The sequence below is a fragment of the Pteropus vampyrus genome, unplaced genomic scaffold, assembly GCF_000151845.1.
Source record: "Pteropus vampyrus isolate Shadow unplaced genomic scaffold, Pvam_2.0 Scaffold95, whole genome shotgun sequence".
In the NCBI taxonomy this organism is placed as follows: domain Eukaryota; kingdom Metazoa; phylum Chordata; class Mammalia; order Chiroptera; family Pteropodidae; genus Pteropus; species Pteropus vampyrus.
In genome coordinates, this window is record NW_011888876.1 from 3,202,370 (window position 1) to 3,213,107 (window position 10,738).

Below are 10,738 nucleotides of genomic sequence, written 5' to 3' on the forward strand. Positions count from 1 at the left end.
CCCATTCCTTAAATGTGGCTGCACAGACTGAATTCCTTCACACAGTGCATCTCCTCCGAGGAGTACACAGGGTACAGAATCAGGAGAAACCTGGCCAACACAACCTCAGCCGCCAGGCGATCAAGGTCAATATCAACAGGGATAAGTCACATTGATACCTTTGGATAGTATGTGATATCAATTTAACTCTCTGATTTTCCTCTCCGCAATCCATAATCCCAGTCCAATCATGAAAAAACATCAGACTAATCCCAGTTGAAGGATATTCTACAAAATAACTGACCAATGTTCCTCAAAACTGTCATTCAAAACAAGGACAGTCTGAGAAACTCACAGCTAAAAGAAGCCAAAGGACACATAACTTGGATGGATAGAAAAAGAGCATCAGGTAGAATATAAGGAAATACGAATGAATAAGTATTCACTTATAACTGTAACAAAACATGGTAACATATGATGTTGATAATATGTTATCAACAGGGAGAACTGAGGGGGGAGTATATAAGAATCTCTTTTTTTAAAAAAAAATTTTTCTGTAAATCTAAAACTTCTAAAATTTAGGGTTTTTAAAAAATTAAAGGTAACCATTTTAAGACTAGAAATAGAATAGAGGGGGAAGAAAAAGAATATAAAGTCAACCAGTCCAAAAGGAGATAGAAAAATAAACAAATAAGAAATATGATAACAATAAAAGTATAAAATAATATAATAGCGTTAAATAGAGACCTAAAATAAATATAAATGGACTAATCTCTATCCAGTTAAAAAATCAAATTTTCAGATTAAGTTTTACGAATCAAAAGCAAGTTATCTGCGGACAAGAAAAATAGAAAGTAAAGGAATAAAAAATTATACCAAGCAAATATTAACCAAATAAAAGCTGCGGTAGCTATATTAACATTAGGGTGAATAAAAACAGACTCTAAGGCAAAAACCATCAAGAGGAACACCTCACCTGTAACATATAATAATGATGTTATATTATTATGTATGCACCTAGCACCAAAGTTTCGCAAAATATATCAAGCAAAAGTGTGATTGATTATTTTTACAATTGACGAATCCATTATCGTCGTGAAAAATTTTAAACAGACTCAATTAGTAATTTATAGATGAAGAAGATAAAAAAATTTGTAAGGAGATAGAACATTGGAACAAGACCATGACCATATTTGATATAATGAACATAGAACCCTGTAACAAACAATTATAGAAAACCTATTCTTTTCAAGTACATAAGAAATATCTGCAAAAATGACCAATTGCAGACTATGAAGCAGATCTCAACAAATTCTAAAGAGTCGTTAGCAGACAAATCATATTTTCTGACCACAAGCAATAAATTAGGATAAAAAGATAAAGAGTGATACTCCACGTTACAGCACAGTTGTAAATAACTTATGACTGAAGAAAATAACTATGGCTTAATCAAATAGTACATATCAAAACTTGTGGGAGCAGCTCATCCTTGGAGGGCAAGGCTCTGATTTACATTGAAGAAAAGGAAAGGAAAAATAGCAAGTTAAACACCCAACTTAAGAAATTAGAAAAAGAATAACCTCAAGAAAGAAACATGAAGGAAATGAGATGAGCAGAGAATAATTAAACTTAAAACCAGACAATGAAAAATCAACAAAACCAAAGCCAGTTAAGAAAAAGAGAAGGTGCAAATAAATGATATTAGGAATTCACAAAGAAAAGAAATACAGAGAAAACAGTAATTTTTAAAATCACACAAAAAATAATAAGAAATAAATAAAATCACAAGAGAATGTTCTGAATAACTTTATGCCAATGAAATTGAAAACCCAGACCAAAATGGCCAATTTCCTGGAAAATGTAACACACCAAAACTGTCCCAAGAAGAATCAGAACTCTAAAGAGACCTATAATCATTAAAGATTGAATCATGAATGTAAAAATCTAACCCCTCCTCCACCCAAAAACACCCCAACAGGACCACATCGTAACAGTCAACTTCTAGTCAACATTCGAAGAAGAGATCATCACATATTAGGGCTCACCAGAGAAAGAGAACCAATAGGAGAGATACATATATCTCTAATATATATGTCATAGACATAAAGCTAATAAATAAAGAGATTTATAAGGAATTGACTCAAGTGATTATGGAGCCTGACACAACCTAGGTGCTGTAGTCTGCCCGCTAGGGATTCAGGGGAGCAGAGAACACAATTCCAGGCTGAGTGCTGGCAGGCTTGAGACTGGGAAAAGCCAAAGTTTCAGTTTGAGACCAAAGGTGGGGGCAGGGGGGAAAAAACAAAACAATGTCCCAGCTCAAGGCAGTCAGGCAGAGGATCCCTCTTACTCAGGGGAAGGTCAGACTTTTTCTTCTATTTGGGCCTTGAACTGATTGGACGAGGCCTACCCATATTCGGGAGGACAATCTGCTTTATTCAGTCAACTAATTCAAATATTAACCTCATCCAAAATACCCCCCGATTCACACTCAGAATAATGTTTGACCAAATATCTGGGCACCCCACGGCCCAGTCCAGGCAGCACATACACACACACCATCACACCGGTCTTAAATAAACTCCGTGAAACTAAACATGGAGGCAAAATTCCTGAATGAAATATTCATAGACAAAATCCAGCATCGTATAAAAAATGGCAAAGTTGGATTTAAACTCATAAAATCTGTTATTCATTATATTAACAAATTAACAGAGAAAAACCATAAAGTTATTTCAATACGTCTATAAAGAAGCATTTGATAAAGTTCAATTCGTGAAGGTTTTGTTTGCTATTTCTGGGTTTCGTTGTCTGAGGGGTATAAGAAGGGTGAGATATTAAGGCATAAACATGGGAACATCAGTGCCCTGCCAGTGAGCCTTGTTTGTGAAGCTGGGGTGCCATCCTCCCCCTCTGTCTGGCCCGGCTGGCCACGCCAGGACCCAGCTGACCTTGTACCTCATTCTCCCCAGCCAGCCTCCAAGGAAAACTGCAAATTGGCACTTTGGAGCTGTGTGAGGTGCTTACAGACCCAGCCCACCTCACCTTCAGGCTCTGCCTCCTTGTACTCAGGTGGGTTATGGAGTTCTGATGGGGTCCCTTACACTTCAAGAGGCCACCTAACCTCGCAGTTAAAATGTGGGCTCAGCAGTTAGATGGGCCTGGCTTCTAGTCCCAGCTCAGCCACTCATTAGCTGTGTAACCGTGAGCAGGGGACAGATTCTCTGTGCCTCCACCTCCTCTTGTGCAAAATGGGGTCAACGCCTCATCCCCATGCTGTGATGAGGGCTCACTGTGAGATGCATGGGACTTTCTTGGCCCACGTGTGGCACAGCAGATGCACAATCACTTTAAGTTCTAATGACGCGGGATGATGCCTCCCTTCACACACAGTGCCCCCCACCCACGGCCAGCCCTTTCCCCAGGCAGGTCTCATTTCTAATGCGTGAGTGTCACTCTTCCCGGCATTCCTCTGTGCTCCCTTCTTGTTTATATCCCCGTGGTAGTTTCAGAGGGAAAGGGAGCAGGGGAAGCAGTTATACAGAAAGGCTCAGTTCGCCATCTTGTTCCATGAGCGTGAACGTCCACGCCCCTTCCAGCTTGCTCGGGCCAATCTTCGCATCTACTCCAAATACTGTGGGCACCCCAGGTTTGAGACCAGTTTAGGTGAGAATCCCCCTCTTGCAACCCTGACTCTACAGTACCTCACCAGCTGGGCCATCCCCCCCACTCCTTCCTCCCATCCCAGCCAAGCTGGGGACTCAGGAGGAGTCAGAGTCAGTCATTAAGATTTTGCTTCACACACCAGGAAGATATTTTGGAGAGAGGCTGAGCAAAGAGGTGATAAGCATAGATTTATCCATCACCTTCTTTGGGAAGGCAGCCCTGGGAGAGTTTGAAGGCACGTGGACAGAGAAATTAAACCCAGAGAGAGTCACCCAGAAGAAAAACCACCACCACCATGACAAACCATGAGAGTACACCATGTTAACCCAGACGAATGGATTTCTCACAATCCTGTGAGAAAAGATTTTTATCATTCCCATTTTACAGATGAAGGACCTGAGACTCAGAGGGGAGCAGAGCCTTGTCTGGGGTCACACAGCCGGCCAGTGGCTGATCTGGGGTGCTCTCTTCCATGCCTGTTGGATTCCCAAATCCATGCGTGTAACCACAACTTAGACGGACTCCCATTCTAATCACAGAACATTGGCCAAATCTGTTTCTCACATTTGCCCCAATTATCCGTGGGGCACCGAGAGGCCCAGGCCCCCAGAGGCGCATGAGTGCCTGTGGCCCTCCAGCCACCGCCAACACCTCCAGCTCCCTCTTTCCCTTTCTCCAAAGCCAGAGCTGGAATTCGGGGAGTGGTCCACCTTGGGACCACACACACCCTCTTCTGGCGACTCGTGCTCCAGCCACAGCTGAAGGGGTGACATTTCTTGGAGCTGGAGTATACACTGGGGGGAGGGAGGGAGGTGCTTCCAATAACATCCGACTTGGCTTTTAATTACTGGGAAGTGACTGTTGATTTACACAGCAATATTTATCCAGCAAATTGCTAATTAATGCACTGAAAACTGCCAAGTGGTATCAAATATTTGCTTTTATTTGCAGTACCAAAATATTTTTATTTTTGGTGAGAAGCAGAATCGATGAGAAGGTACTGAAGTGTTTAAACAGGGTATGTAAAGTTTAAGCTGAATATTAAACAGGGAGGAAGGCTGAGCTTTGTGGCTCGCTCAGGGCTCTGGGGTGTTCTGTAGACTGGGGGATGCTCAGAGGTAGCCCAGAGGGCAGTGCGCCCCAAATCTCTTAGAATGTGCACCGCTTGCAATGCAAAGGGCACCAGCTGGCCACATCTGAGTGACCAGGATCATCGAAATGGCACAGGGAAACCAGCCACATTGAGATAGAGGGACAGAACTTTCCAGGCAGCATGAACAGAAAGTGCAAAGGCCCTGACACGGGAAGGGACTTGGGGGCATGGGAACCCCATGCACGGAGCAGGTAAGAGGGGATACTGCAGGGAGGAAGTGCCCCCCACCCTTCTCCTCGCCCCTATCCCCAGGAGTGGAGTTTTAGTCTCAGCGCAGTGGGGGACCATCATCTCACTTTGGAAAAGCTCCCTCTGGCGGCGGAGTGGAAAACGGGGCGCGGGGCCAAGCGCGGACAGCAGCAAAACCAGAGCAGGTGTGACTCCTCAGGAAGCGGAGTCCAGGTGAGAGGGCGCCAGTCAGACCAGGGTGGGGACGTGGAGATGGAGAGAGGGAAGATTCAGGCTGTGCTTTCAGGTGGGGCCCACACTCTTGCTATTGGATCAGCCGTTGGGTGTTTGGTGCCAGGAAAAGTGGCCTCGCGGCCCCGCCGCCACCCCTACAGCTCCTTCACAGCCATTACATCTTTGTCCAAAACACAACGGCTACTGTGTTGAGAATTTCCACAGGACATTTACTTTACGAACAGGTCTGTCTCAAAATAATCAACAACGCCATGAAGAGGGTATTATTATGCCCTGAGCGACTTACCTGGCCTGCGATCCACTGAAAAGGCTGAACAGTGAGTGGGAAGTGGCCACTATTCACTCATCCAATCAAGAGCCCTTAGTGGGTGCTCACCCGGCGCCAGGCCCAGGACGCAGTGGAAAGCGGAGCAAGCGTAACAGCTTCTGCGCAAACTCGGCGGTGCTGGCCCCGCCTCCAGCAGGGGCGCCCTCGTCCTCCCACCCTTCAGTGAGGAGTAAGGGGTAACACCTGAACACCTGACGAAGCACTTCCACCGTCATCCCACCACTGTGAGGAGGGCATCATGATCCCATTTTACAGATGGGTAAATGGATCTCCCTGCACTGAGCTTCAGTCCAATCTACTCACTCGCCAACTAGAATAATAGTCTTTCTGATGACTTCCTTCTCCTATCCCGCAGAATCTGGCCACTGCCGCCGCCTCCCTGCCCCATCTGACTCCAGGACCTGCTTAGAACTTTCTTTTTCCCTCTATCCCATATTGCACCACTGCTAACTTCTCACCAGCTCCCACCCCATCTCCAAGTCTCAGCTCAAAGTGTCCCTCCCCGGGGGGGTCTGCCTGGCGGCGGACATCAGCTTGGCGTAGCCCTTCTTTGTGACGCTCGTTGGCACTTGTAATTACCCCAGCCACTCTGTACTGGGCTCTGACATTCGTAATCCCTGGGAGGGTTGGATAGGTCCATGCCGGCCACCCTTCTTTCTCCTTTAACTGCCAAGGAGCTTTTGGAGGGGGCAGGGCTTTGCCTACCCACACACCTGCACTGTGGCTTCCCTTTCTTCTTCCGTTAACCAAATGTCCCCCCAGACCCTGGTCCAGTTATAGTCTCCATAAAACCAGGTCTTTGGGCCAAAGGGGAAGAATAGGAGCATTTTGGAGTTCTGAGCTTTGGCCTGGTAGGTGCCGGGTGTCTGGTAAGACCTGGATGCTGAAGTTCATTAAATGCCACACGACGAGGGGCCTCCCAAAACAAGAGGTGGAGATGAGAGGTCACAAGTTCTCCTGCTGATGGGCCCTCTCTACCTCTTCTTTTGTCAGAAGTGAAAAGTCAGTGTGGTTTTGGAGAGTATAAGATTGTAAAACAAGCCTCTCTCCATTACTCCATGCCTTTAGACCAGTAGAATGGATGAGATGTGGTATATTCACACGATGGAATAGTACACTGCCATAAAAATGAACTATCAATACACACTGCTTATATGGATCAAACTCACAGACATAATGCAACTCCATAGAAGCCAGACACAAAAGAGTACAGCCTGTATGATTCCATTCAAGAACAGGTAAGATGAACATAATCGTGCAGAAACCAGGAAAGGGGTGGGGGACTGGCCAGAGGGGAACTTCTGGGTCTTAGAGGTGTTCTGCATCTTTACGGGTGGTGACATAGGTGTTAATAAAGCCATGTACTTAAAGATTGTGCACTTTTCTAGACGTTTTACCTTAATTAAATCATTTTTTTTTAAATTTTGGGGGAGTTGACAAAGCACTTGACTCCAGACTGAGGAAAACCTAATTGAAGTAAAGCAGGAATTCAGAGAACTTAAAGTATTAGTGAAAACATTCACCATCGGCTTCTCATAAGAGATCATACCTAGATTATATTGTCTTAAGTGGTTTTCTAGTCCTTTATATTGAAAACCGAGGAGTCATAGTAGATAAAGGGATTGTGTGTTAACGCTTATTTAAGATTTCATAATATTTAATCATCTAAAAACAAATCACAGTGGTCTTATTCTTGATTTCTATTTACTGAAAAATATTATTAAAACAAAAAGGAAAAATATCTCCCTGAAATGTTCTCACCCTCATGGTTCTTGCCCCATATAAATATTTTACTCGGCCATCATTTCTATGTAATTTTTATTGTGTAAGTATATTTTATAGTTTGTATAATTTGGTATGTTGTCTCTTTAAAATTAGTATTCCAAAGATCTAATAAATACCCCAATCTATTCTCTGCTAGATTTTTCAGTGTTTGGTTCTTTTCTGAACTGAATTTTTTATACAGCTGGAGTTGTTTTGATATGAAGTACAAGGTGTATCTAAATTACAAATTATTTTTTCAAGTTGCTGATCAGTTTTTTTTCAACAGCATTTACTAAATGATTCATCACCCACTCATTTAGGGTGGCTGCTTTGTCCTATTTAATTTTTACATGCGATCTCATCTATTTCTAGGCATTCTGTTCTAATTCATTAAAATCTATTTCGTTTTTTCCATCAATATTCTCACTATTCTAATTATTGCTACTTTATGTTTTAATATTCAGTAAGTCTATCTATCAGTGTTCTCCTTTTTACAGAATATTCCTTGATATTCTGACCAGTGTTTTTTCCAGATAAATTTTAGAGTCATTTTATCAAGTTCCTTTTGCAGAATTGTGTGTTATTGCATTAAATTTACAAATTAGCATGGAGGTGATTTGACACTTTTACAATATTCGGTCTTCCCGTGCAGAAACGTAGGCTGCCTCTCCATTTATTCTGGTCTTCTTTTATTTCACCAATAAAATTTTGTAGTTGTCTTTATATAGGTCACAGGCATTTCTCATTAAGTTTATTCCTAAGTATTTTTCCATTGCTTCTGGGAATGGCATCTCTTTTTACATTACGGTTTCTGGCGGCCTGTGGCTAGAACACAGGAGAACACTGACTTGGGTAAAATAGGTCTCGTCCCTGGCCACTTTACTAAATGATTATTTGTTTGTACACATTTGCGTTGCTTCCTCTGGATTTTCAGTCTCAAACTACACTGACAGTGAACACTGTTTGTCGTGTTGGCATTAGATGGGGCTCCAAGCCTGGCATACGACAGGCCTGGGGGAGCCAGTCACGGCCTGCGAACCGAGCCTCAGCCTCACCCCAGCTGGGACTAGAATTTGCTCTGAGCCACAAGCCCTCATCCAAAGCCTGGACACTCTCTATCTAGCAGTGCTTGGCCACTGGCTGAGGTCTCCCCTCAACCCTCGTGGACTCCCCATGGACCCAAGGTGCCAGCTTATTAATCAAGGCCACAGTTGCGAAAGGGCTGGATATGTCCAGCCCTTTGGCCAAGCTTTTTACATAATATTTTTTTAAGCCCTGAAGGATATATGCGATCAACCAGAGAGGTTAGTTAGGGACTTTTTGAGATCACACAGTCATTACATGGCAGATCTGGGATCCAAACACATGTTCCTTCTCCTGTGTCATGTAGCTTCCCTCTGCAGGGCTCCAGGCCCTGCCCAGAGACTCTTGCCCCCCATTTCTCAGATGGGCTCCAGAGTATCTATGCCTTTGCCAGCCTGGACTCTTCAGAGTTCACCATGCCATCCTGGGATTTTACTGTGAACCCGAGGAGCCCAGCCAGCTCTATTACCTCAACCTGGTCACACTTGCTCCAGAATTAGGCCCAGTACACCTTGCACCCAAGTCCTGTGTGTTGGCAGAGTTCAGTGACCACACAGCAATGTTCCCTGTTAAAGAGTATGATCGTTCCAGGCACCCAGGTCTCAGTCTCCTCTGAGCAAATGATCTACCTGAACATTTATCATATCAAAGGGCAACGTTAGTTTTAATATTAGTAACAACTACAGGGGCTAAAATTTATTTACCACGGGCCAGATGCTGTGTTTAATGCATTATGTACACGATCCCATTTATCTTCACCACAACCCCGAGAGTTAGAAACTACGGTATCCATTTCACAGGCGAGAAAACTGAGGCTTGTCTACGGCCATGCCACCCTGAACAAGCCCGATCCTGTCTGATCTCGGAAGCTCAGCAGGGTCGGGCCTGGTTAGTACTTGGATGGGAGACCACCTAGGAGGACCAGGTGCTGTAGGTGTAAAAAATAAAAAAATTAAAAAATAAGGGATTATAAGCTGACAAGGTCCTTGCAATCTGTGAGGTCAACCAAAGGTTGCCTCACCTTAAAAAAAAAAAAAACAAAAAAACGGAAACTGAGGCTCAGAGAGGTCAAGTTATTTGTCCAAGGATACCCACTTTACAAGTGACAGAGCCAAAGTTAGAAATGTGAGCTCTTGCTCAGAAGCCTGTCACGTTTGTTCAAATGCTTCATTCCTGCACCTGGGACGTTCTGTATTGTTCGGACAGACGGTGTTACAAAGCAGTGGTCCCCAAAGCAGCTCTACAAACTGCTGTGTCCTCAGCATGAGGAGAAGGGCTCTGTGGAATGCACAGTCCCGGGCCCGGGCACACCGAGGAATCAGGCAGCTCAGAGCCTGTATTTCCAGTGAGGCGCTCACTGAGTCTGATGATCATCCAGGTTGGAGAATGGCCATCCCAAAGAATGGTTCCTTTGCCATCGAACGGCGTGGACATTGGTGTGTTTTGTAATGAGTCCTACCATTAACAAACAGAAGAAGCAAGTGGCACGTGGGGAGGGATTTCTAAACAAAGATGACAAATCGTATTCACCGTTCAGAAAGCAGTATCTGTACATACAGAGTCAGCACCAACGGATAAGAAAAACATCCATTCCTCATAGATTTGCCAAAAGAAACGCACCAAAGCCAAGAACCTGAATAGGTCACTCACTCAGAAGGTAAAGCTGTTAGCGAATCAGAGCTTGGGAAACATTCAACTTCGTCGATGATTTTTTTAAAGATAAAATAGCAAGATGTCTGCCAAATTGTAAAATAAACATTTTAAACATCACCAACTAGTAAAAGGCATGGGCTTCAGAATTAGCCCTACCTGGGTTGGATACCGACCTCTCCCCCCAGCCGCCCCCATCCACGCAACTGTGTGGCATTAGACAAGGACATGACCCTTCGGAGTCCCAGTCTCCTCACCTAAACGATGAGGATCTCAGTGGTGGTGACCCTGCAGAGCCACTGTAGTAACTGAGGCAGTGTACGTCGCACAGACCATGGCCCACGGTGGCACTGGTACGTGTGGCCAGCTGCTATCACGTGGTACAAATTGTGGTGAAACTGTTACATGCACACATCGCCTGCCTTTTGCTAGAAATCTGTGCCACACTCACACTCAGAACCAAGGACCAGGCCCCCCACAATTTCACATCGGGCCAGCCCCAGCCAGCCACAGTCCTTCCTCCTCCGTGTCCCCGTGGCTGCCCCTCCCCGGTTCCCATCCCAGCTCTAGGAGCATCCTTCACATCAGGGCTCCTAAACATGAACAGGAAAATCGACTCCCCTCTTACTGAAATCCAGCCTTCCCTTCCATTAGGAATGAGTATTAGCAATACCCACGCCTTTGTCACTGGC

At 44.5% G+C, this 10,738-nt stretch overlaps 1 pseudogene; it reads left to right on the forward strand.

The window, feature by feature from the left end:
* Positions 1–9,214: 9,214 nt before the first annotated feature.
* On the forward strand, positions 9,215–9,333 carry LOC111742487 (annotated as a pseudogene).
* The last annotated feature ends 1,405 nt before the right edge of the window (positions 9,334–10,738 follow it).